Raw genomic sequence first — 27,191 nt, 5'->3', positions numbered from 1 at the left:
TAGAAATATCAAAATTTGTGTTTTTGGACAGTGCAGCCTGATACCGCATGAGTAATATACAACTCCTGGAAAAAAAATTATGGAATTACCAGACTTGGAGGATGTTCATTTAGCTTAATTTTGGATAAAAAAAAGCAAATAACAGACATGAAACAAAACTACAGTCCTTTTAAATGGCATCTTTCTGGCTTTAAGAAACACTAGAATAAATAAAAAACATAATTTGTGGTAGTCAGTAACATTTATTTTTAGATCAAGCGAGTGATTAAATAAGGAATCACTTAATTCTGAGGAAAAAAACACAACAGCACACCACTGGTAATTTGTTGCACCACCTCTGGCTTTTATAACAGCTTTCATCCTCAGAGGCAGGGACTTTTTGAGTAACAAACAAAACTCTTCATCAATCTTGCTCCAACTTTCTCTGATTGCTGTCATCAAATCAGCTTTGCAGGTTAAAGTCTCGTCCTGGACTATTGTCTTCAATTTCAACCACACATTTTACATTTGATTGAGATCTGGACTATTTTCAGGACATGACACTGACCTTATGTATCTTTCTTCAAAGAAAGTCTTCAGTTTTTGCTCTATGACAAGATGCAATGTCATTATGAAAAACGATGTCATCATCCCCAAACATTTTTTTGCATTGATGGAATAAAATGCGTGTCCAAAATGTCAAAATAATCTTGTGCATTTATTGAAGATGTAATGATGTTGCACGATTGCAACATGAAACATTCCTAGTTTGTGAACCCGTTCTCAAACCATGGTAAATGGGTTATACTTGTATAGCGCTTTTCTACCTTCAAGGTACTCAAAGCGCTTTGACACTATTTCCACATTCACCCATACACACACACATTCACACACTGATAGCGGGAGCTGCCATGCAAGGCCCTAACCACGAACCATCAGGAGCATGGGTGAAGTGTCTTGCTCAAGGACACAACAGATCGTGACGAGGTTGGTAGGAGGTGGGGATTGAATCAGGAACCCTCAGGTTGCTGGCACGGCCACTCTCCCAACTTCGCCACGCCGTCCCCGTGGAACAATGGCAATAAAGTGAAGTGAAGTGAAGTGAAGTGAATTATATTTATATAACGCTTTTCTCTAGTGACTGAAAGCGCTTTACATAGTGAAACCCAATATCTAAGTTACATTTAAACCAGTGTGGGTGGCACTGGGAGCAGGTGGGTAAAGTGTCTTGCCCAAGGACACAACGGCAGTGACTAGGATGACTGAAGCGGAAATAGAACCTGCAACCCTCAAGTTGTTGACACGGCCACTCTACCAACCGAGCTATGCTGCCCACTATTCTGATTCTGATGGCCATCTCCCCAGTGCCATTACCTGACATACAGCTCCATATCATCAATTACTGTATAAATGCGCATGTTTTCTTCAGGCTGTCGTCTTCAAAAATCTTTTTGGAACGGCACCAAACAAAAGTTGTACGTCATCACCGAGGATGTCGTGGTGGTTTGTGCAGCCCTTTGAGACACTAGTGATTTAGGGCTATATAAGTAAACATTGATTGATTGATTGATCACCGTGCCCAATGCATATTCACGATTCATCACTAAATGACTTATTCAGTCATCCATAATCCACTATTCATTTTCCTTGGCCCATTGGAACCTTGTTTTTCATGTTTAGGTTTTAATGATGGCTTTTGTTGAGCTTTTCTGTATTTATATCCCATTTCATTTAGGCGCTTTCTTAACAGTTCACACTGACGGTGACTCCAGTTTCTGCCCATTTGTTCTTGTTCTTGATGTTTTCCTCGGTCTACCAGTATGCTTGCCTTTAACAACCTTTCCATGTTGTTTTTACTTGGTCCAGATTTTAGACACAGCTGCCCGAACAATTAACATCTTTTGCAACATTGCGTGATGATTTACCTTCTCGAAGACGCTTGATAGTTCTCTCCTTTTTATCATTTGACATCGTTCGTGTTGGAGCCGTGATTCATGTCAAACAAGCTAACAGCTCTCCAAGATGGGAAAACTCATTTTTAACTGCAGACTAATGAACAGATTCAATTTGATGGAGGTGTTAGCTTGGGACATGAACATTCATAAGACGATTTTATTTTTTTTCTCAGAATTGAGTGATTCCATAAGTCCCATTCCATAAAGTGTTTTCTGCTTTTATTCCAGAAAATTAAACAATCAAATAAACATTTCCCAAGTTTGGTGATTCCATCATTTTTAGAGTGTCCGTCCTGAGATTGGTAGGTCTTGAGTTCAAACCTCGGCCAAGTCATACCAAAGACTGTAAAAATGGGACCCATTGCTTCCCTGCTTGGCACTCAGCATCAAGGGTTGAAATTATCAAAAATGATTCCCAGGCGCGGCCACCACTGCTGCCCAATGCTCCCCTCACCTCCCAGGTGAGGATCAAGGGTTATGAGACAAATGCAGAAGATAATTTCAACACCTCTAGTGTGTGTGTGACAATCATTGGTACTTTACCTTTTAACTTTATAGGCTGTATTCAAAAAGCTTACATGATGCATTGTTGTTAATTATATAACTTCGCTTCAAATAAACCCAAACTACTGCCAGGGTAAAAAAAAAATTGTTAAAAAGTAAGCATGCTAACTTCAAAAACAATTTGGCGCACTCATCCCTCAAGTCAGCGGACGTGACCGCAAGGAAAATATTTGAGCAGACCGCTTCGATGGACGCTGACATGACTTCCATGTGTAAGCCTAGACATAAATAAGAGAAAATATGAGCTGAGGGATCTCGGTGGGGAAGAGCTCGGGTCAGACAAGTGTGGGGCTTCTGTTAAAAGAGAATATTGGGGAGAGGGGGAAGTACATTTTTTTTTTTTTTTTTTTTTTTAAACAGTAGGCGCTTAGCAGAATCAAATCCGCACACACACAAAGGGGTTAATGCGTTCACACTAACAGGATGAGCCCAGCTTGACCCCACTATGGCCATTAATCAGCTGATGGGAAGAATTCCATTCAAATGTATCGCAAGTCAGGAAAACTGGTAAAAGAAAACAATAAAAAAAACATGAAGACAATCAGTTAACGTCTTGAGGTAGATGGACACTTGGACGTCAAATACGATTTGTCCCAATTGTCGGTTTATTCTTCAGACTCTCAATTTACCTCATAAGCAATACTGGAAAAAGACGAGTTCATCCATTCCAGGTAACATTTTAACGTACTGTAAATGCTCCCATTAAGTCTCCGGGTGTGAAGTCTACAAAAATAAATACTACCTAGCATCATAAACAGCTGTAGCGGTAGGCAACCCCCTTGATGCAGTTATTATCGCCGCAAGATGCCAGTAGCAGCATTTGAAGTAACATGACTAATCAACATCCAGCAGCTGTCTTTACGTCTGCAAGCACTAGTATATGTTGGTGTTCAACTTTTTACTCAAATCAGGGAGATTAATGCTGATTTAGCAGACTACTATCTGCAGTAATTACAACATTGGTTCTGTTGCTTTGTTTTGCAATATACAGGTACTTATTAGGAAACCTTGAAGTTAAAAAGAGCTACATTTAGAACAGATGTGGTGTTATCACAAAATATTTTTTTATGTAACATTCATGAATGAGCTAATAATGTTGTGATAATAATAATAATAACAATAATAATTTGTGCTCATTTGTAAGTATTATACAGTACTTTGTAGGGCTGGGCGATATGGCCTTTTTTAATATCCTGATATTTTCAGACCATATCGCGATACACGATATATATCTCGATATTTTGCCTTAGCCTTGAATTAACACTTGATACATATAATCACAGCAGTATGATGATTCTATGTGTCTACATTAAAACATTCTTCTTCATACTGCATTAATATATGCTCATTTTAAACTTTCATGCAGAGAAGGAAATCACAACTAAGTCAATTGACCAAAACTGTATTTATTAAACAGTTATTAGTGGGTGACTTTTCAAATGATGCTACATATTAGCAGTAATGCTACTTCTGGTAGCAACGCTTGTGCCCCACACTTGACAAATTAAAGTTGTCTATTCGACATCTTCCCGCTTGAAGCCGAACCACCGCCAGACGATGGACCCTCTGCTGTTTTTATTGGGAATTAATTCTTCCTTCATTTGTTACCAGATTCGCACCTTCTTTCTCTCGTATTACCACTCACACGGCTTCGCTAGCATCACAGCTAACGTTACCCATGCTGCTACCTCTCTGCTCGGGGAGGGCGTGTGACGTTGCACGCATGACGTATGCAAGAAGGTGCGCTTGTTTTAAGTCTCTGTGAGAAGGAGAGACAAGAAAGAGGGAGAGATGCATGCAGTTTAATGCCCGCAGCTAAAAACAACTGCGTGAGAACGTATACTCGAATATCACGATATAGACATGTTCTATATCGCACAGAGACAAACCCGAAATATATCGCATACATCGATATATCGCCCAGCCCTAGTACTTTGCATGCAGTTCCAATTCCAAGACGTTAGATGGCAGTTGTGTATAGGCTATGGTGTGTTCTATATTGAAGAAGTAGTCTTTGCTATGAAGCTGAATGACTGACCAGTCTTTTTGTTGTGCCCTACAAAGTGTAAATACTGTAAGTTATGTACATCTTAGTTGTATGAATCATTCTCAAATTTGGAAATGTTAAAATCGCCATGTAAAATCACTAATACTGATCAGTAGCATGCATATGTAAAAGACAATGTAAGTTAGCATCAAGTTAGCGTATTTTTGAAAAAGTGGAAATATGTGTATATGTATATATATATATATATATATATACATATATACACACACACATATATATATATATATATATTTATACACACATACATACACACACATATATACATATACACATTTACGTACATATACACAGTACATATATACACACACACGCACACTTATATGTATACATACATGACTTACAATTAATCAATTGTCCAAAATGCTTGTTGTTTTGACAGAGAAAATAATATCTATACATGACTAGAATTTTACCTTAACATAGGTTTATGAGCATTTCCAATTCTGACAAGAAATGATTACCCAATAAAGCAGTTTTCCTTGACCAACAGCTCGGTCCAAGACTTAGACTGGCTTATTTAGAGCTCCTCACTAGTAGGCCCTAATCTCCTTTTGCTAAACTACTTCTCATGGCATGACGGGATAAGAGGCTGCACCTTCGGTCACATATTTGCCCCGTCCTCATCTTCGGAGGGGCAGGGGCATTATGCCAAAGATAAGACAGAATAATTCCCAGGTGCAGCTCCTGACTGTGGACGTGTGCACCAATGCTGCAGTTCATCTTTTATCAATCAGAGTTAATTACTCACAACATGTCAGACCCGAGCATTCCTGACAGTCCTCTCGTGCCACCATCCCTGATCGGAGGCATGGGCAATGTAGAGACCATATCTGTGTGTGTGTTTATAAAAACATGATTAACCCACTCAGTCAGCGTGGACTCAAGAGTCACCTTCTACCCTTGACAGCCCCCCTTTCTGGTTGGGAGCGCTGCTGATGGATGAGTGACAGCAGTAATGACATGATGAACAGCTGCTCTACTGAGGCCAGAACGAAGCACCCAGACTCAAACTAAAATAAAAATGACTTTCCAGACTTTTCCCAGGCGAGCTATAGTCTTCTTTTTAAATTGGTAGCGGATGTCCAACCTGCATTAAGCAATATAACAAGCTTATGGTCTTTACGGTGTACAGTAGCATACAGTATATGGAAAAAACCCGTACTTGTCTGGTATCATTCATCTTGATTTAATTAAAGGGCACCTACTATGCAAACTATTTTTACCTATTGGTACCGATTTTTGTGTATTTAGGACCTGTATTAGTCACACAACTTTAAATTCATGGACACATAGCAGAGATATTTATAAAACAATCATGCCTTCCTTCATACTTCCACTAAACGAGCCCTTTGGAATTTTCCCAAAGTGTAACGTTGTTCCCGTGTGTGACATCGTCAGAGATTTACCCAAAGTGCTTTGCCCGAGTCCGCCATTGTAGTCAGCAATATAGTCTATAAGTTCCTTCTTTTCCTTTATCATCTTGTTGTGAGGCAGACGGGCTCGTACATGCACATGCGTCCTCCGCTATGGCCATTTGTAAAAAAAAAACTAGCGTATAGCTCTAACTTATATCTGTCAGTAGACTCGATATGAAAGCGTTAAAAACTACAACATAGATGGATGGATGGATGGATGGATGGATGGATGGATGGATGGATGGATGGATGGATGGATGGATAGATAGATAGATAGATAGATAGATAGATAGATAGATAGATAGATAGATAGATAGATAGATAGATAGATAGATAGATAGATAGATAGATAGTACTTTATTGATTCCTTCAGGAAAATTAAAATTCCAGCAGCAATGTACAGAGTTAAAGTTAAAGTAGTTAAACTACCAATGATTGTCACACACATACTAGATATGGCAAAATTATTTTCTGCATTTGACCCATCCCCTTGATCACCCCCTGGGAGGTGAGGGGAGCAGTGAGCAGCAGCGGTGCAGCACCCGGGAATCATTTATGGTGATTTAACCCCCAATTCCAATCCTTAATGCTGAGTGCCAAGCAAGGAGATAATGGGTCCCATTTTTATAGTCTTTGGTATGACTCGATTTGAACTCACGACCTACCTATCTCAGGGCGGACACTCTAACCACTAGGCCACTGAGTATGTCAGTTGAGATCAATTTAAAAAGTAAAAAGTAAATAATGGGGGTATAGATGGAAACAAAATAGAAAAATATTGCAATAAGAATAAAAATAAAAAGCAACAATGGGAATAAAAATATAACAGTAAAATAAGAATATAACAAGAGAAACTAGGCAGTAGTGACCATGTTATGAAAAAGTATTGCGTGGATGACGGCATGTCGTAGTGGAGGCGTGTAAAAAAAGATCCCCCACAAAACGAGGCATCCTGAAGAGACGGTTACTCAGCAGCTTGAAAGATAATCTATGCAAAATGTTGACCAAAGAACCACCATTACATGTTATGTAGATCACAAGGAAGTGTCTTAAATGTAAAAAAAAAAAAAAATCCTAATATAACCCTTTAAGTTATTATTTATTATACTGCACAAATGCTTAGTGCTGCACTGCACCATCAAACAGCATGAAAACTGCACCTAATGACACTTCACACAACGTGATTGCTCAGCTGCTGACAGATGACACGTTGTGGCGCCCCAAAGTCAACCTCTAAATGAGCCTATGCTTAGATTGTCCTGAACCAGAAGCAAAAAAACATGCAGTATCAACATAAGATAGACAAATCAAAGATGTAAACATTTATAAACCCGACCAACAACCGCACAATCACGACCTTTTCCTCTGAGTCATCAAAAGTGCTGCGTCATGGAATTAAGTCAACGCCAGCTGCCGGTTTAGGATATTTAAATGTAAATACACGGAAACCGCACCGACTGCATTTATCTTGTTGGGGCAAAACGATACTGTGACTTGTTTTAAAAAACTAAAATTACCATTCATTATGGAAAATGCAACCCTGGGAAACATCTAATTACTTTCATAGCTGCCACATCGCTGAACAACAAACTTAATTCCACCTATTTATGATTAAATGACTCATGAAACTGCTTTTGGAGAATATGTTACCTGGGTGTCCAAAAAGTGAAGCACATTTCCCGTTTCTTTTGGTCTTTTTATAGATATCGGTACTGGGAAAAACTAAAGTCGTTTTCTTACAGTCTGGTGTTTGCGGCAACAAACTGAACAGTCATCTGTAATCCCTAAAAACTTCACGATTGATATACAACTGAACTTCCTTTTTTGGTTTACCACATACATTTTATATACTTGTTGCCAGGCAGAATACAAACTGAAGATGAGCAATGTGTCCTACAATCTATATTCACAAAATCTATATTGCAATATATATTGCAGCTTAAATAATAAATCCAATAAAGGATTTAGCATATAAATGATAACAGAACCATTTCAAAACGGGTTACAATAATTTGACTGATTTTCATGTTGCATTATTTTGTCAAAACTATTAGCATACCAATGCTGATACTTGAAATTTTCAAGATCATTAAATTATAAATACATATATATTTTTTTATCACAATCACAACCAGACAAAAAACACAAGATGGCAGCCTAACAATAATAATCAAATATTTAAATAATTTTCATTTGTATTATTTAGTTTTGGTACATACAATAATGTGAGCAAAATAAAGTTAAAAGGGAAAAATACATAAACATAAGCAAAAAACAATGCTGGCTCCAGTACCAGTGATGGTACTTGTAAGAAACTTAGTTTATTTGCCACCATGGAGGCAAGGATTGCTTCGCACTATGTCTATGTCAATTATATAGTATATCGTCTATATCACGTACCCCTGATGTAAATATTGCGGATCCCTAATGTAAAACGTAGGGCTCAATCAGCATTGCCCAATTGGTCAATTTGATTGCAGTGTGAAACAGGGCAGTACATGATTTTGAGGAAGAAGAATATAAACATTTTTGTGTCTCATTTACTATTCTTATCTCATGTATTCTTTTATAGAATAATATAATATATATATATATATATATATAAACCCTGAATATTAGATGGCCACTCTTTTTCCAAGGTTTGATTTAGGAGACTTTCTTTAAAGACACACCCAAAAATAAAATAAATCATGTTTTTATGCAAGTAAATTAACTGGTAATTTATTACAATAAGAATATATTATATTTATTGGATGTTTTTCAGTTGTTTGATGACTCTGCTTTATTGATCAGCATTATATTTAAAAAAAGCATCATAACTCCTCTGTTTGCTAAATTGCCCAACATTTGAGCTTGTTTTTTTCCCCAAGTGTGTTGCAGCTGCATCTCTCCACGCAAGTCACTTAGGGACCTACAATGATTTTCATCTTTGGGATAACAATGTAAAAAGGTACGACGTTGGATACTCGTGTTAAAACGATTCCAAAACATCAAATCAATCAAATCATTTTGCAGTCTGGCTACGATGTGACCTCACAGGGCGGCGGGCTCACTTATTCAGACGTTAAGTTAAGCTCTCAGCCAGCTTCAGGCTATGAGGAAACATGAAAATAGGTCACATAAAATATAATTTTCATGCGCATAATAACATTGACGTGCGACATGTGGTGACATAAAAGCTGCTCTTCTATGCTTTTTTATAATGACTTATGTGGGCAGGTGTAACTAATGTAACTGGGTGAATCTATATTATGTTTATCAGCCGTGTCTGTAAAAAAAAGCGTTCACGACTTTAAGTCCAAAAAGTTCTATTTTGGTTTCATCTGACCACATGACATTCTCCCAATCCTCTGCTGTATCATCCATGTATCCATTTTGGTATAAAAAAAAACTTGTCGTGTTTGGAGGAAAAAGAATACTGACTTGCATCCCAAGAACACCAAACCTACTGTGAAGCACGGCTGTTTTTCGGCTAAGGGGACAAGACAATTGATCCCCGTGTTAAAGAAAGAATGAATGGGGCCATGTATCGTGAGATTTTGAGCCAAAACCTCCTTCCGTCAGTGAGAGCTTTTTGGATTTTTTTTTTCACATTCTGTCTCTCACAGTTGAAGTGTACCTATGATGAAAATTACAGACCTCTGTCATCATTTCAAGTGGGAGAACTTGCACAATCGGTAGCTGACTAAATACTTTTTTGCCCCACTGTGTGTGTATATATATATATATATATATATATATATATATATATATATATATATATATATATATAGGTGGCGTTACCGTAGAACAAAATATATGCAACATTTAGCCCAAATCATATCCAAAACAATATGTAAACCAGAAGGAAATGTTTCAATTATAGATAAAAATCATTATAGGGTCCCCTTTAAGTGTGAGTGACATGAAGAAAAGCTCTGACTTGTTTGATTTTAAGTTATCCGGGATCACTAAATCTATATGTTTCGCACAACATGACAATTTTTTTCCAGAATTTTGTAGTTCTGACAATAAAAATAAACCAAAGCCCAAATTCCATTTCAGAAGATGCTCGTTCTAAGAAGGCTCCAGCCCAAATAAATAAGAAATTAGCATTTTATATTCAGGTCAACAGATAACAGCACTGTAAGGGTTTAAGAGACATTTGTACCACTCTCTCTAACCCTAAAGGTACTTTCCTTATTGTACTAACATGGATAATAGTAGATGCTATTGCTAAGACCTGTTTTTCCCCAGAATCTACTGTTTAACAGACAACACTGGATAATTAACAAAAAGAGAATGTGATCGCTGAGACTCTGCAGGACACCGTCCACTTCAAGCACTGATGTGAGGCCAAAAATGTTGGCCTCCATTTGGTTTAATCACGAGCAGCTCTACAATACCTCACACAAAGTATAACAATAACAACCTCTCTGCCCCCTTGTGCATGGATGTCACGTAATGAGATGCTGGCAGACGGTATGCTGCCTTCAAAGCTCAATGATTGGAATTTAAATGTATCCACCATGGGAAAAGCCAGGCCGGGGAGAAAACACATTGCCTTAAGGACAACAAGCAAAGACCGTTGGTATGAAAGAACCACAGCGGCGGTTCTGAAAGTGTTTCTTAAAGACCTCTCCGTCGTAAACCGCAGCAATTACATTCCAAAGCCGCAAAAATGTGCAGGAAGGGTTGCTCTCTGACCACTGCCAAGGTGAGAAAATCTGAGGTTTGCGTGGCAGCGCCAACATGAGTCAGCAAGCTTATCTGGTAAGATGCGTGAAATCAACACAAGAGCCTCCCTTTCCAAACTCATTCATCACTTTGCCCCCTCGGTTGTTAATTCTGAAAATTTATACAAAATTGGGTCAGTCGAACTGTCCGTCATGGCCGAGAATTTATTTTATCAGCACTTTGGGAAAGAGGCCAAATCTCCATCCCGTCCAGGCTCTTATCTGGCTGTGCTGTGCATTAGCAAGCAGCTGTACTCACAGGTCGGATGCGTGCAAGCTTCCATGTGCTCACGTTAGTTGGACAATCTTCACTCAGAGTGCTTTTTGCTATAGAAACTGTTTAATGTCCATTCTTGTTCTATTATGCCTCTGGAAGCGCGGCCAACGTCAACATTTTAACATCACATGCAATAACATTAGCATCCATTTAAAGGCAAAACCCAAAAGAATAGGAAGTCCATTGGAAACAACAGCTGTAAGCCACAAAGTGAAGAAATAGCAGCCATAAAACCAAAACAATGAGCTGGAATACATGACAAGATTTTGGAACTTTTAAGTGGATTTATCAGCGATGACTGAGTCCAGCCAAAAACAAGATTTTATACCTTGGAAGATCTGAAGATCATGGATTTATAGGTTGAACAATTCAGAACCGGACAAATTTATTGACTAAAATACGGTCGACAATATTAACGTTGGCCGCAGCAGGTTACGGACGACGTAAAAAAAGAAGAATGGAGTTCTCTGAAAGTTAAATTCCAATGATTTATTATTTAAGAACTTAATTGTAAATGACTGAATATAAGACAGCATTTCCCCCTGAACAAAACAGGTTGTTGTATATTATTTTTGTTGTATAATGCAAATATCCAAGTGAGTCAGAGCTTTTCTCCCTATCACTCACACACAGGCCCCATTTACACTGCAGTCCTGTGCGCGGGGAAAGATGCAGCCCGCAAGCAGAAAGTGGACATTTCATTACATCTGGTTTCGGTTAGAAAAGTCTATTTTTAATGACCAAATACTCGGTGCATCACTAGTCAATAGTGCGCAAATAATAGACCATATGTAATACATGAATAAATATTGTGATTCCGAAGAAATAGCGATTGTTGAAAGACCAGAATTGACACTGTGGCATGTTTTAGGGATGGGAATGAAGATTTACAAAATCAGCTGAACATTTTTTAATCCTAAAACACTGCTTTGCGGAAAGCCGCACACCGGCCGCACCCGAGTGCAAGCATGCCCCCCCCAGAAAATTTTTGAAATCTATGTTAGCTTAGGATGCATTTCCTGCTATTTTGAGTCAAAATCTAACAATATTCTCCTTGACCAAAATTTCACATTTATTAGCAAATATTTTCATAAAAATGTATCATGTGATGAAATTTATGTATACAAGTTTACACATATATCAAATTCTTGCACACTTTTGGATTATAGACAAAATAGGCCTACAAATGGATTAACCAGAATTCTTCCCCGTAAACTCACTTTACTTAGATGCCTTGCTGATTTCGCGTGGTCAAAGAGTGCCACCTTTCCTCGAGATCCATAGTTCACAATGTCCTTGCAATATAAGCACTGAGCACGTCCCGCTTCATCACACTTTGCAATGTAAACGCTGATCAGTTTGTTTACTTCTACGATATTGTTGTTAATCTTCACCTTCAGTTTGATAGATATATCGAGCCATGCCCAGTTCCACTTGTTTCTCACGCCCTTATCGATATCTTTCGCTAATGAAGCATTCCTATCTTGAATAAGCTTAACCATGTCTGAAACTGTTTTGTCAATAAAGAAACGTGTTAATTGAGAGCTACTGTGTTTTCTTTCCAGATTAGTCGCCGATAAACACAACCAATATAAATGATAAATGATAAATGGGTTGTACTTGTATAGCGCTTTTCTACCTTCAAGGTACTCAAAGCGCTTTGACATTACTTCCACATTTACCCATTCACACACACATTCACACACTGATGGAGGGAGCTGCCATGCAAGGCGCCAACCAGCACCCATCAGGAGCAAGGGTGAAGTGTCTTGCTCAGGACACAACGGACGTGACGAGGTTGGTACTAGGTGGGAATTGAACCAGGGACGCTCGGGTTGCGCACGGCCACTCTCCCCACTGCGCCACGCCGTCCCATATAAACAGAATACGAGTTCAGAAACGCTCACAATAATTGAGGATCAGGGACTAGACATTGTCGGCAAACGACGCGTGCAGACGCCTATAACGGGCAATGCCATTGGTTGATGTTGTCAGCTGATAGAGCTAGCCAATCTGGTGCCTTCACACATTATATTTTTCGCGGGAATTCTCTCCCTTGTACTGATAACTAGGTCAACGCAGAGACAAAAACCACGAGTACCTAACCCCCCCTATAATTTTCTCCCCTGATTCAAATGATTCACAGAAATGAACCTGGGGGCGCCAAAATCGGTGGAATTCCGCGGATCCGCGGAAATCCCCATCCCTGTTATTTGCTTACATGTGAGTTGAAAAGTAAAGCTCCCGTAGATCCATGCTGATGCCCATGTCTCCTCTACTTCCATCAATCCATCCATTTTCTACCGCTTGTCCCTTTTGGGGTTGCTGGAGCCTATCTCAGCTACAATCGGGCGGAAAGCGGGATACACCCTGGACAAGTCGCCGCCTCATCACAGGGCCAACACCGATAGACAGACAACATTCATACTCACATTCACACACTAGGGCCAATTTAGTCTTGCCAATCAACCAAAACAAAATCAAATGTTGGGAAAGTAAACAGAAGAGGAGTTTATGATGTTAAGATCATGGGGATCAAGGAAGCAGAGAAGTCAACCAGATCTTTACAGATCTTTTTACTCTACCAACCGAGCGGCATAGCTCGGTTGGTAGAGTGGCCGTGCCAGCAACTTGAGGGTTGCAGGTTCGATTCCCGCTTGTGCCGTCCTAGTTACTGCCGTTGTGTCCTTGGGCAAGACACTTTACCCACCTGCTCCCAGTGCCACCCACACTGGTTTAAATGTAACTTAGATATTGGGTTTCACTATGTAAAGCGCTTTGAGTCACTTGAAAAAAGCGCTATATAAATATAATTCACTTCACTAATTCACTTTTATCTACCAGTTGTTATTTCACCTTTTTTCTTCTAAAACAAGAAACTCGATTTTATAGTTGTTTTGTCTTAAAATAAAGTGTTTTCCATTTCTTGTAAAAGAGGGGTTGTCTTATATTCAGGGACATTTTATATTTGGGTTAGTCCTGGAACTGGTCTTGTTTTCCAATGTACAGTTTTTTGTAACAATTAGAGCCTTTTAAACATGAAAAATAGCCATATAGTCACCATTAGACTTGTTGCCTTTACTGTGTTCTACTGATCACAGCACTTATCGGTAGTCCGGAGGATCCTCCAAGCATTAACGCTTTGGCCGTCGCCCGTCGCTTGCCCACTACAACACGTCCACAACCTGGAAATACTTTGTCACATCCTGGGGAATTCCTCAAAGTTAGAACCGGGCTTCGAGTACTGAAACTACGGGCGTATGTTGTTCTGCCAAAAGTTGATCACCTTGACAGTCGCAGCTATGATCATTAACTCTGTTGTTAGTGTTCTGTGATGTTAGCATTCTGTGTTGTTAGCATTGTGTGTCCCGCGATGTCATTCCACATCACTTACACCAAAGGCTCACCAATACCATGTGGAGCGGATGATGTACTTCTTGCGTCTCGTCTTTTGACATCGCACGCGCCAAAGGCTTACCAACTTTGAGACGTATTATTGATGAGGCAGGGGTTGGAAGATGAAGTGCACCCAAAAGTTGGTCGAATTGATTTTCGCGGTGAAGATACAGTAGCGCCATGATTAGCCGCCGTGTTGTTAGCGTTGTTAGCGTTGTTCACCCTTGACACGGAAACTGGGTAGAGTTTGTGTTTATTTGGAACATGCATGCATACAACATGATACATCACAATTTCCGGTTTCTCTATTCAACATCTTCGAAAATGAGGAGGAAGAAGCAGACATTCAATCCTACCCCTTTTCCTTTACATAGCAGTTGCTAAAACTTTTGTTCATTTCCTGTTCTCAATTTATTCACAATATAGTCCATTATTAATAAAAAAAAAAAAAAAAATAATAATAAGTGAAGTAAGTTATATTTCATATGGTGAGATAAGTAAGATTATCTAGAAATTAATGGATGGATTAAATAAATTCAGAATGTTTATCATGGTTCTTCATCTTTGTAATTTGTAAACATTTTAAATTTGAAGAGTATCTTGAAATGGATCATATTAGTACATTGTTTGATTTCTTTGCTTAATCCATTCTATAATTTACTTCCACATACTGATAAACTGAAAGTCTTAAATTTTGTTCGTGCGTATAAATGTTTTAAATTAAAATTTTCTCTCAGATTACATTTCTCCTCTTTCGTTGAGAAGAATTGTTGTACATTCTTGGGTAGCAGATTGTAGTTTGCTTTGTGTATAATTTTAGCTGTTTGCAAATTCACTATGACGTGGAATTTCAGTATTTTCGATTCAATAAATAAAGGGTTTGTATGTTCTCTATATCCAACATTATGTATTATTCAAACTGATCTTTTTTGTAACGCTGTTAATGAATGAAGTGTACTTTTGTAGTTATTTCCCCATATTTCTACACAATAACTCAGATATGGTAACACTAGCGAGCAGTACAGTACATGGAATAGTTTTTGTTTGAGAACATGTTTTGCTTTAATCATTATTGACGTGTTTCTTGCTACTTTATGTTGTATATTTTTTACATGAGATTCCCAGTTCATTTTATCATCAATCATTATACTTAGAAATTTGGTTTCATTTACTCTTTCAATTTCTATTCCGTCTATTTGTATTTGTTTGACTTTGAATGTCTTTATCAATAGTTGCACCATAAAAAAAGAAAATAAGAAACATGTACCATAATACATATACAACATAAATACAACTTAATTGAACATTTAATTCAGGCAAAAAAATCCGTAGAAAATGCTTTAAAAAAATATATGACTTAGTAAAGCCGCAGTATTTGGAGCACGACGTGCCAATGGACGACTATAGACAGCTTATGATATATGTGCAATACTACAAACCTGTCATTTTTGCCATTTCCTCCAACTAGACTCTGATTGAAAGTCTGTTTGTTGTGACAATACAAGTTTACTGCACATCCCTTACAGTTAAGTGGCTAAGACATGCTCATGAATAACTTGTCCATGCGTCCAGACATTCGAGCAAGACAACTGCAGCCCGCTGCCAAAATGTCTCCAGTCTCCAAACTGACTGCCAGACCTACAAGGAGGCCACAGTAGTTACAGGAAAACGACAGGAGGATGTTTCCATTTTGGGGAAGACTACATGTCTGCCAGTGTTTGACATTTCAGTCCCTAGAGACATGCAAACAAATCAAAGGCCACAGTGATCCAGCACTGCAGACACTACAAGACTCTGCAAAATAACAGCAAGGCCTAAGCTGAGCACACATTCGATGGATTTCTTTATACTGTACATACAAATGTGCTCTATATTTAAACCGATACATCAGCGCTTATAAATGAAAACTTGTTGAAAGCTCAACTGATGAGCTTGTCCACATCAAGTCCTGCAGGGAGAGACTTTGGAGGGGAGCCATAAAATGACATCCTTCCAGCAGTAAGGTCAAGAAAAAGACATGCATGTGGTAATAAAGTACAGTATAGTGCGTCTTTAGTTACAGTGGGGTACATAACACAATTACAACACTATAATAGTGTAATGTATTTGTTTGCAATCTGTCATCCAGCATCAATGACAAACTGCAATCCTTGTAAAACTTCAGAGGCAAAAAATCCTGACAGAAAAGTTGATGCAGCAACACAAGGTTGGGGATTTGAGCATGCAGCAGCAGAATGTAGGTCATGCAGGTGGGGATAAATGGTCTGCCCGTGCCAGGGGGGATATGGAAGGGGTCTTTTGAGTTTCACATGAGATCGAGTGTGTTTTTCGGGGGGTCAGGGGGTCACTGGTATGATCACGGCTCACATCTTAACCAAAAACATGTCACCAGGTCAGGTTTTGCTTTCATGTTAAAAGGTTGCTGAGTCAAAAGCTTGTTTAGAAACGTAACGTCTTAATTGTGTTGTCAGAGCGCCGGGTGTATGGAGCCATTTGGAGAGAAACCATACCGGAGGCTAAATGTCACCGTTGGGGTTGAGAAGTTGCAGGATGAAAACATGTGCGCTGCTCATTTGCTACATTTCCTCTCACACGGGCAGTGGTTTCTGAAGACGGAATCCAATCAGAGTAACCAACCATAAAATAGAGAGTGAAAAAAAGACTCAAACTTACAAAGCAAACATATGCTGTAAATGTGAAAATGCAAGCATTTTAGACGTCTGTAACGACTCTTAGGGCAACACTGATCAAGAATTGACAATTAGGAGAACAAAGTCATAATCTTAACAAGTGAATTTCATACACAAACCTAAATACACTGATGACTAGTGCCGCTCTACAATCCCAACGATTGCCTCTAGTGTTGGGACAGTTCAAAAAAATACACGCTTTTTGGGAAAATATTTTCTATTATTTTTTATAACTTGTTATCTTCAAATGGCGTCGCTTGCTAGCTTGCATGTACGGTAGTAACACTTCAACATTCATTCTACATTCATTACCACATATATTCACAGATTTCTTCCGAATAGAATAAACATTTTTTAAATTAAAACCCACTAATTTTTCCATGCTCTTTCAAAATAGACTTTTGTCCCTGAGAACACACATCAGATTCACCAAGTTTGTAATAGCTTTTAAAAAATAGCATAGCATATAGCATGTACAGCATGCAGTACATGTTTGTGATAAGTGCTACACTAACAAAAGTTCACTGCAGGTACTGAGGACAACTATGGAAGGCGTTTTTTGTTTTTTTAGCGCCACTGGCTTAGGGTTTTTTTTTTCTGTTTGTCAGCACCATATAATGTTTGTGTATAATAATGTATTTAATGTAAGTGTGACATCATTATTCTTGCTAACTTTATACACAGTAAAATCACCACAGTACTCCACACTGAGTCACCATGAAGGAGGGGTGTACGTGAGCTATCAGGTGCATGTTGCCACCATCTTTTCCCACAATGGAAATAGTTTGTTGTTTAAACTTCATTGAAGAAAACAAATAGTTCCACTCGCCAGCTAGTCAGGATCAAGTCAGATGCAAGAAATATTTTTCAATGCTTGGCTGAATGAATGAATGAATCTCACTGCCAATATGGAGGATTCTATATCCAAGCTCAAAAACTTCTCCACACTGGTCTTTTAGACAAAACAGAAAATCACAAGTTTTCATGTAGAACTGTACGAAAAAAACCTAAGACCCCAAATGTTTATTAATGTTATAAAAACGAATAGTATTTTCTACTGTTGTTAGAAAATACTATTTATTTTTATCACATCAATTACTATTGACTAGAAGATATGAATTTAAAAGAAAAAAAAATCCACAGGCAACAGTTCTTCGCATGGCTTAAACCAAAATGCAAAATGTTTTCTTTTTGCTCGAGGTGCAATAGAAAATAATTGAGAAGCCCTGCTCTCAACCCTAAATATCCATCCATTTTCCACCACTTATTCCCTTTGATATGTTTTTGTTAATGTTTTTAAGGGGGAAAAAAATGCCATTGTATATTTAGGCCTATTCCGTACATTAGATCATTGAACATCATAGTGATGAAGTGTTCATGTGACACATAATGTACTGTTTCATTGTTTGATGCAATGATTATCAATTATTTTCTGTTATGCAATAAATACCCAGTGGTAAAATGTATCTACCGTATATTACCAAAAAGTAGCCCGGGCGTTTATTTCACAAAATCATTTTTGGAGACGGGCGTTTAAAAGAAGCAGGCGGTTATTTGCGCAAGGCTTTTATTTATTTTTGCACCAGCCTGCACCAGGCCATTATTTGGTTACAATGGTTACTGTCCAGTATTTTTTTTTCCTTATAAAAAACTTTAAATGTATAAGTTATTGTAAACATACAAACAAAAAAACAAGACTATCAAAAGAGCAGAGATCAACAAGGCCTCAACATGGCAGTAGTGCAACAATTGTCAAATAGAATACCAATACAGAAAATAAATAAAGTTTTTAAATAAAGCAGCCTACCAGGAAAAATAAAATTATGGTACCAAGTACTCAAGTATAACACCCACCATCAAAACAGAACAATAATAGTGTCACTTAAATAAAATAAAGGCTACAGTATTCCAAGTTTTAAATAAAGCAGCATACAGGAAAAATAAAATTAGGGTACCAAGTACTCTACAAAACCATCAAAACAATAATACTGTTGTATGCCACCGTGTCACTCGCAGTGGCATACAACTCCTTGGCCTTAATGTGGATAATTTTGCGGGACACACGGTGGTTCAGTCCACGAAGGTGATGTATCCACTGACACAAATTAGCATCAAGCTCGTCGCTCACTTTCTTCTTACCTCCGCCAGATAAGCGAGCCCGTTTTCCATCGATTGCCTACCGAGATAGTAGATCTCCCTTTTTTTGTTTCCATTCTCGTACACGTTTTGGGTCAACGTTAAACTGCCTGGCTGCTCCCATACTAGAATTCTGCTCCGCATACTTCAGAACCGCTAGCTTGAACTTTATGTCAGACTTTCTGTTTTTCTTCCCCCTTAAAGTATTCCCGTCCATTAGTTGTGGTGTACCACTATACATGGGCTATTATTAGGAAGAGGCGTTTAATTCCCAAAATGGGCTCAGACCCCGGGCGGCTATTAGGACATGGGCGGGCGTATACTTGGTAATATAGGGTATCTGTGTTGGCCCTGCGGTGAGGTAGCAACTTGTCCAGGGTGTACGCCGCCTTCCGCCCAAATGCAGCTGAGATAGGCTCCAGCGACCCCCGCGACCCCGAACGGGACAAACGGTAGAGAATGGACGAATGGATAATGTATCTATAAAAATTATTGGTAGTACAATTCTGCGTAACATTGTATCCTTGTTAACATTAAAGGAAACAACATTGATTTTTCCTCGTCCCCCACCCTTGTCACAGTGAAGCTAAGCCCAATACTTTGTCAGATTCTAGGATGGCAAACATAATACACGTTCCCTGAGGTCACACGGGCCTCCCCTGGCATTGCACCGCACCACCTCAGGGGGGCTATTTAAGAAAGACTGGTTTAATGCAACTTTTGTAACTTAACGCAAGTTCATGCTCACAATATATTTTTCTTACAAGATAACTTTTTTCTCAAAATGTTGTACCTTTTTTCTAATGAATGTTTTGACCTAGTCCGTGATTGCATGCTTAAAAGCGGCAGAACATTCGAGGATTTCTTATACAGTACAGTAAAAGTTTATCCTCTACTGTACATGTGTCAGCAAAACCTGTTTTTTCTCCCGCACATTCCCTTTATCATACTCTTGAGATTGCATCTCCGTCCTCTTTCATCTGCTCCCGTTCATCATTTTTGCATGTAGCGAGAGCGCAGCTCACTGCTCCCATTAACAACCAGTGTGCACATGTGTTCATGCAGCCGACGGGCCACAGTAAAAGGCCTGCGACTCTGTGGAGCAGCCAGGCAGTAACACGGCCGGACGACACAATACACAGTGTTTCCGACGACAGCTTCCAGCAGCACGTTAAAGACAGCCACACCTGGACTTTCACTTAATTCTCACCAAATGGTCAAACCAGCAAGGAGCGGATTGTGTTACACTCTGTCAAGTGTATGAAAACTCTTGTCGGGGTACCTTCCACGAAAACAATGAGTCTGATGTCAAAAAGGCTTGAGCACATCAAAAACACTGTTATGTCAACACGGATGATCTTTGGCATCAAAGTACAGTGGTGCCTCAATTTAGGAGTATTTCACATTGTGAGCATAACTTTGAGCTACGAGCCTCCAAGCTCTTGGTTGAAGTAGGAATCGTCCACAGCCCACAGCTAGAGATTGACACAATCCTGTCTTCCAACCTCAATCACTGAGAAAGTGAGTGCAAATGAGAGCGTAGAGTAAAAGAAGATACGTTAAAAACACGACCAAGCCAAGACTAGGAGAGGGATCCGGCCAGCACGCAAGCCTTAGGCGCCAATCCAAATGGCAGACATTTATCTATGAGAATATGGAGAAGCTGCCAATAATGTGTCAGTTTGTTCTGTCTCCTGACTCTACAAACTGGGCAATCAAGCATTAACCTTTCCTCACTGGGTCTTGTGCAGACATACATATCACTTGCCGTCAACTTTGACCTCTTTGGTCCGTCACTCAAAGACGTCCGTGTGCAACATAACAATAACAAAGCAGCCGGTAACAGATACCGCAAAAATCTGCGCTGCAAATTAAATGTTGTACATTATTATACTTCATAAAACTACTGTAACTTTTTGTAGTATGTTATATTCATTCATTCAAACATTTTTATTTACTTGGTAAAATTGTGCTGATTTTGGGGGGAAACAACGATTGAATTGGTTTAAATGCATTTTAATGGCCGACGTTGATCTGGGATACACGTGTTTTGAGTTAGAGTTGGACTCAGTAGTGTACTATGTACATATTGGATCTATGCTACAGTGAATATAAATGGTAATTAATCTAATATATAACAATTAGGGCTGTCATCTTTAACGTGACAACCCATGCGATCAATCACAAAAAAATGATTGTGTATAATGTATATACACATTTAAATCACAGCATTTATTTTAATCACACAAGCTCCTTTAACTTTTAATATATAATGTTATTTTCAAATACCTTTATAACAGATAATAGTAGTTCAGCTGGAATATTCTCATTTTAAAATTAGATTAACTGCCCCGAAATATTGTTATTGTTTTCATTTTGATGTCCCGCCGTCTACCGTTTGACCAATTAGAAAGTCTGTGACTGTGTCACATCCAGCTTGCCAGTTACGCACCCCCCTCTTCATTGAGCTACTGTCACTGGTAAAGTTACTAAACATGTCAGACCTTAGTAAATCTAAAAGACGTTGTTACGATTCTCAACTTATTCATGACAAAGCCAGGAACAAAACAAGGATTTGTATCACAGATGCCTTTGAAAGATGAAAACGATTGAAGGCAGAGAAGATTTTTTTATCTGACGCCAAACTTGCTAATTATCTCCTTGATAGGTAAGTCAGGCATTTATTTTTTCTTATTATTTGTAATAAATGGAAATTGACATTTTGTTTAACTATATTGTCCAATACGGTCTATGATCTTGTCTAACAAAACTAGTATGTTAGTGCAACGAATGCTTCGCATGCTAGCCCGGTCAATGACACATCGACATGCAGGCTAACGAGGGAAATATATACCGTTAGCCAGTATGTCGATGTGAATTTGAAAAATATATTTTCGAGAAATAACACCTTTGTGGATATGGGTATTGTCAGTGCATATTTTGTTCTCAATATGCTGATACGCTGAGGAAATGGGTTCCAACATTAGCACGGCTGTCAAGGCAATGTGAATGAATGGAGACAGTCAAATCACATGATAAAATAATTCCTCATTCATGTCTGCATATTGTGGACTACATGTACCAAGTTATATGGCAATCTGAAACGTTTGAAACAGTAGCCTATACGCATACCATGGTAAAATGTCTCCTCTTTAGTTTAGGATGTACATTAGGCTGCTAAGCACGCTCTACTTATTTTCACCAGTACAACCATTGCTAGATTTGGTTGTAGTTTGTTTTAGTCTTTGTTTTCTGATACTACTGACAATAACCATGTGATTGCCATTTGTTGTGATGATATATGCAGGCAAGACATACTCCTTCTTGAAAATGGCCTCATTTCTGTGTACAATGTCTTGGTTAGAGATTTGTTATCGACAAAATGCTTGTCTATTCAGCTATGGTCCTAGCACCTCAACCCCTAGTAAGAGGCAGTGGAAGTTTGAAGTTCCTTGGCGTAGCCCAGTTGATCGAGCTGGATTCGGCTGAGTATCTGGCAACCTCAATCATGGAGAGAGGGAGGGCACTACAACATTTGACCGTGATTGCAGTAACATTTCTGACCAGATTATTTCATATGGCTCATTTAACAGCGGATGGTTACCTGAAAGGCAGGTGGGTTGTTATAATGTCAGTGATCAGATTGATGCAAACGTCAGTCCAAAGATGAGTGAGGAGACCTGCTGGTGTGCTCACTGGCCAAATTTGCTTTAAAATAAAACTGACTGGATTTAGATAAAGCTTTTTTTTTTCCTAAAATTGGCTTTGTTGAGTTTTTCGCTTTTGTGGTTGCATGTGTTTATTATTGCAAGTGTAGCAAAGGAATTACCATAGCAACACGGACACTAAGTTTTACTCGTTAATAATGGTATTTTTGAAGTGCAGACACTATCGAGTGGCGTAATATTCAACTTTCCAACATTCAAATGAATGGGGTGAAAATAGGTCAATGTTACATTTTCATTATTATTACCTTATTAGTTGTCACTTACATTATTAGTAGAGACAGTTTTGCAATATTTTGGCACATTGGGTGTTGTGTTCAGCAGAAAGTAAACGGTAGTTTTAGGTGTAGTTCACTTAAAAATGTAATGTATTATAATAATTATTATTATTATAACAAACAACAAATATTTTACCCCTTGATGCAAGCCGGATGGCTGAAACGCGTTGATGCTGAGTAAAGAACATTTACATGGCCAAAACAATAAAATAATTTACAGGATAAGAGACTGACATGTATTTTGCTTTTTTTTTTAATATGTTGTCTTTATTCCAATGATAACTTAAAGACTTTTTGGAGGTTCTGGCAGTGTTTATTTAACCTTTTTTTTTTTGATACAACAAAAATATATTGCAAATGACAGATTTGTTGGACAGTTCGGCAGAGGTCTGTTTTAAAAAACCCCACAAACAGCGTCAATGTTGTGGTCTACACAGAAAATCCTTGTATAGAGAAGCCATGATACAAAAGTCTTGTATTTCTTCAGCACTTGTAGCTGTTGTCGAGGTACCCGGAACTTTAAGAGGCCATGAAGCACTTGACAAAAGCATCTTCTATTCCCTCTTTAAGGGGCTTCAACTTACAGCGTTGTAGCCTGCATGTCATTAAAGGCAGCAGACCTTCAAACGGGAGCACAATAGAGACACTGGGATGGAAAGCAAGACTGAAACTAATGCACACACAAAAAAAATGTGCACGTTACAACTTTGCCTTTCAGCTCTTTTATTGTACAACATAATACAGCTTGCAGGGTTTTATGTTTTTCTGAGTTTTCCCCTCATAATAGGATTTAAAAGATGTTAAATGTTTCCCCTCATTCTCCATGGATTAAAAATGTCAAGTGGACGCCGTAAGAGCGTTTTTCCTGTGTTCTGTTCTGAAATGCAAAAACACGTGCTAATAAAATAAGTAGAGAAGGTGTCAGTAAAAACATAGCTCTTGCTGAAGACCTTCAACACAAGCAGTGTCAAAAAAACACATAATTGCTTCATGTTGGCAGTAATTGGTTGGTCTGTTTCATGCTGCTCACTTTTTAATGCAGCGACTAAATTTTTTTTTTTCCTTCACAGTAAATGCCAAAAAATACCGTGATACTTCACCGTATATTAAAAACTCCACTATTTGTTTTAGTTTTGATCATTATACATAAGCTTATATTGAAAAATATTTTGAAAAAAATAATTGAAAAGTTGGGTCCATTCCATTTAGGAAAAAATATAAAAGCATTATACTGTTGATTCATTGGGATCTGGTCCCTTAGTAAAGTATGAATATTCTGCTTCATTGTGGACATATTAATTATCTTGAAAAATGATGGGTGGTATCAATAATAGTTAAGCCCAGTGTTGCTTAACCATTGGTTATTGGTCAGCAAGTGCTTCTTAGAGGGCCGCCAAAAAATATCTGTTTCTCAGCTGTGCTCTGTATGTGCCTCAGCGGTACTCAGTTGTAGTACATTTTTCCACCACCAATGACAGTAATGACATTATTAAGAAAACTGGAGTTAGTCATTGACAATTTTCTTAGGCGCAAAATTTATGACTAAAGTAGTGAAGCTCTATTTTCTTTTGCATTTAATTTTAGTGAAAGTTTATTTAAGAAAAACATATATTATTGTTATTGTTACTTTAACTTTAGCACTTTATCAGTCCTTTCTTTGACAGTATATTTAATTAGTATTTATTTTTGTGATCAGCCTGACCTAAACCCTTATAATAATATTTGTGCTTAAAACGTGCTTTCATAACATTTTTTTAAAAATGTATCGGGTTAAACTGTAAGTAAGTTACATATAATTATTAAATACAACTAAAACCGAGAGTAAGATTACTAATTTACCATAAATATTTTAGTGGTACCCGCGACCCTCTGTAGTGGAAAAACTGGGCTATGAGGTCAACCTACTCAGTGGCCTAGTGGTTAGAGTGTCCGCCCTGAGATCGGTAGGTTGTGAGTTCATGCAAATTTGTGGGGGAAAAAAGAATAAATACCTGTACATTTTTATGGAATTTTGTGACCTTCAGTTGAACATACTCACAATTTAAATACTTCAATTATATAAAGGAAATAACTACTTATACATTCTAAAACAAATTGTCGTACTTATTGCAGAATTACGGAACATTGAGATTGTGCAAAAAATGACTTCCTTTTGTCAATGCTCATAATTCGGTGCATTGTCATTGGTGCATAATGGCTGCTCTTGGAGCATTAAAGTCAGTAAAACATTTTTTTTAAATTTGGCAGACACAGTGTGCTTCAGTTGGCGTGCTACATTGTTACAGGATGTTATTTGTACAATATCAACAAGAAGTACAAACCCCGTTTCCATATGAGTTGGAAAATTGTGTTAGATGTAAATATAAACGGAATACAATGATTTGCAAATCATTTTCAACCCATATTCAGTTGAATATGCTACAAAGACAACATATTTGATGTTCAAACTGATAAGCATTTTTTTTTGCAAATAATCATTAACTTTAGAATTTGATGCCAGCAACACATGACAAAGAAGTTGGGAAAGGTGGCAATAAATACTGATAAAGTTAAGGAATGCTCATCAAACACTTATTTGGAACATCCCACAAGTGTGCAGGCTAATTGGGAACAGGTGGGTGCCATGATTGGGTATAAAAGCAGCTTCCATGAAATGCTAAGTAATTCACAAACAAGGATGGGGCGAGGGTCACCAATTTGTAAGCAAATTGTTGAACAGTTTTAGAACAACATTTTTCAACGAGCTATTTCAAGGAATTTAGGGATTTTATCATCTATGGTCCGTAAAATCATCAAAAGGTTCAGAGAATCTGGAGAAATCACTGCACATAAGCGATATTACAGAACTTTGACCCCTCAGGCGGTACTTCCTCAAAAACCGACAGTGTGTAAAGGATATCACCACATGGGCTCAGGAACATTTCATAAAACCACTGTCAGTAACTACAGTTGGTCGCTACATCTGTAAGCGCAAGTTAAAACTCTACTATGCAAAGCGAAAGCCATTTATCATCAACACCCTGGGACGCCGCTGGCTTCGCTGGGCCCGATCTTATCCAAGATGGACTGATCCAAAGTGGAAAAGTGTTCTGTGGTCTGACGAGTCCACATTTCAAATTATATTTGGAAACTGTGGATGTGGTGTCCTCCGGAACAAAATGGAAAATAACCTTCCGGTTTGTTATAGCCGCAAAGTTCAAAAGCCAGCATCTGTGATGGTATGGGGGTGCATTAGTGCCCAAGGCATGGGTAACTTACACATCTGTGAAGGCACCATTAATGCTGAATGGTCCATACAGGTTTGGGAGCAACATATGTTGTCATCCAAGCAACGTTATCATGGACGCCCCTGCTTATTTCAACAAGACAATGCCAAGCCACGTGTTAAAACAGCGTGGCTTCGTAAAAAAAGAGCACGGGTACTTTCCTGGCCCGCAAGCAGTCCAGACATGTCTCCCATCGAAAATGTGTGGCGCATTTTGAAGAGTAAAATACGACAACAAGACCCCGTACTGTTGAACAACTTAAGCCGTACATCAAGCAAGAATGGTAAAGAATTCCACTTTCAAATCTTCAACAATTAGTTTCCTCAGTTCCCAAACGTTTGAGTGTTGTTAAAAGAAATTGTGATGTAACACAGTGGTGAACATGTCCTTTCCCAACTACTTTGGCACATGTTGCAGCCATGAAATTCTAAGTTAATTATTGTTTGCAAAAAAAAAGTTTATGAGTTTGAACATCAAATATTTTGTCTTTGTAGTGCATTCAATTGAATATGAGTTGAAAAGGATTTGCAAATCATTGTATTACGTCTATATTTACATCTAACACAATTTCCCAACTCATATGGAAACGGGGTTTGTACTTGTTGCAAGTTGTTGAGTCAGCAGTAATTTTGCACCAAAATAAGGCACAAATATCTACTTTGTTTTGGGGTCTGTTTACCGCTGTTCATGTTGGCACCATTGCGTTTATGGAACCGGGTTTTAGTTA

General features: G+C 38.3%; 1 protein-coding gene across 5 annotated transcripts in view; it reads right to left on the bottom strand.

The window, feature by feature from the left end:
• Positions 1–27,191, bottom strand: part of fhod3b (formin homology 2 domain containing 3b) — a 242,668-nt gene that overhangs the window by 58,744 nt on the left and 156,733 nt on the right. The gene's annotated exons all lie outside the window — the stretch shown is intronic.

Source organism: Nerophis ophidion, linkage group LG11, assembly GCF_033978795.1.
Source record: "Nerophis ophidion isolate RoL-2023_Sa linkage group LG11, RoL_Noph_v1.0, whole genome shotgun sequence".
Classification (NCBI taxonomy): domain Eukaryota; kingdom Metazoa; phylum Chordata; class Actinopteri; order Syngnathiformes; family Syngnathidae; genus Nerophis; species Nerophis ophidion.
The sequence above is the reverse complement of the archived record's forward strand: the minus strand, read 5'-3'. Positions and strand labels throughout refer to the sequence as shown.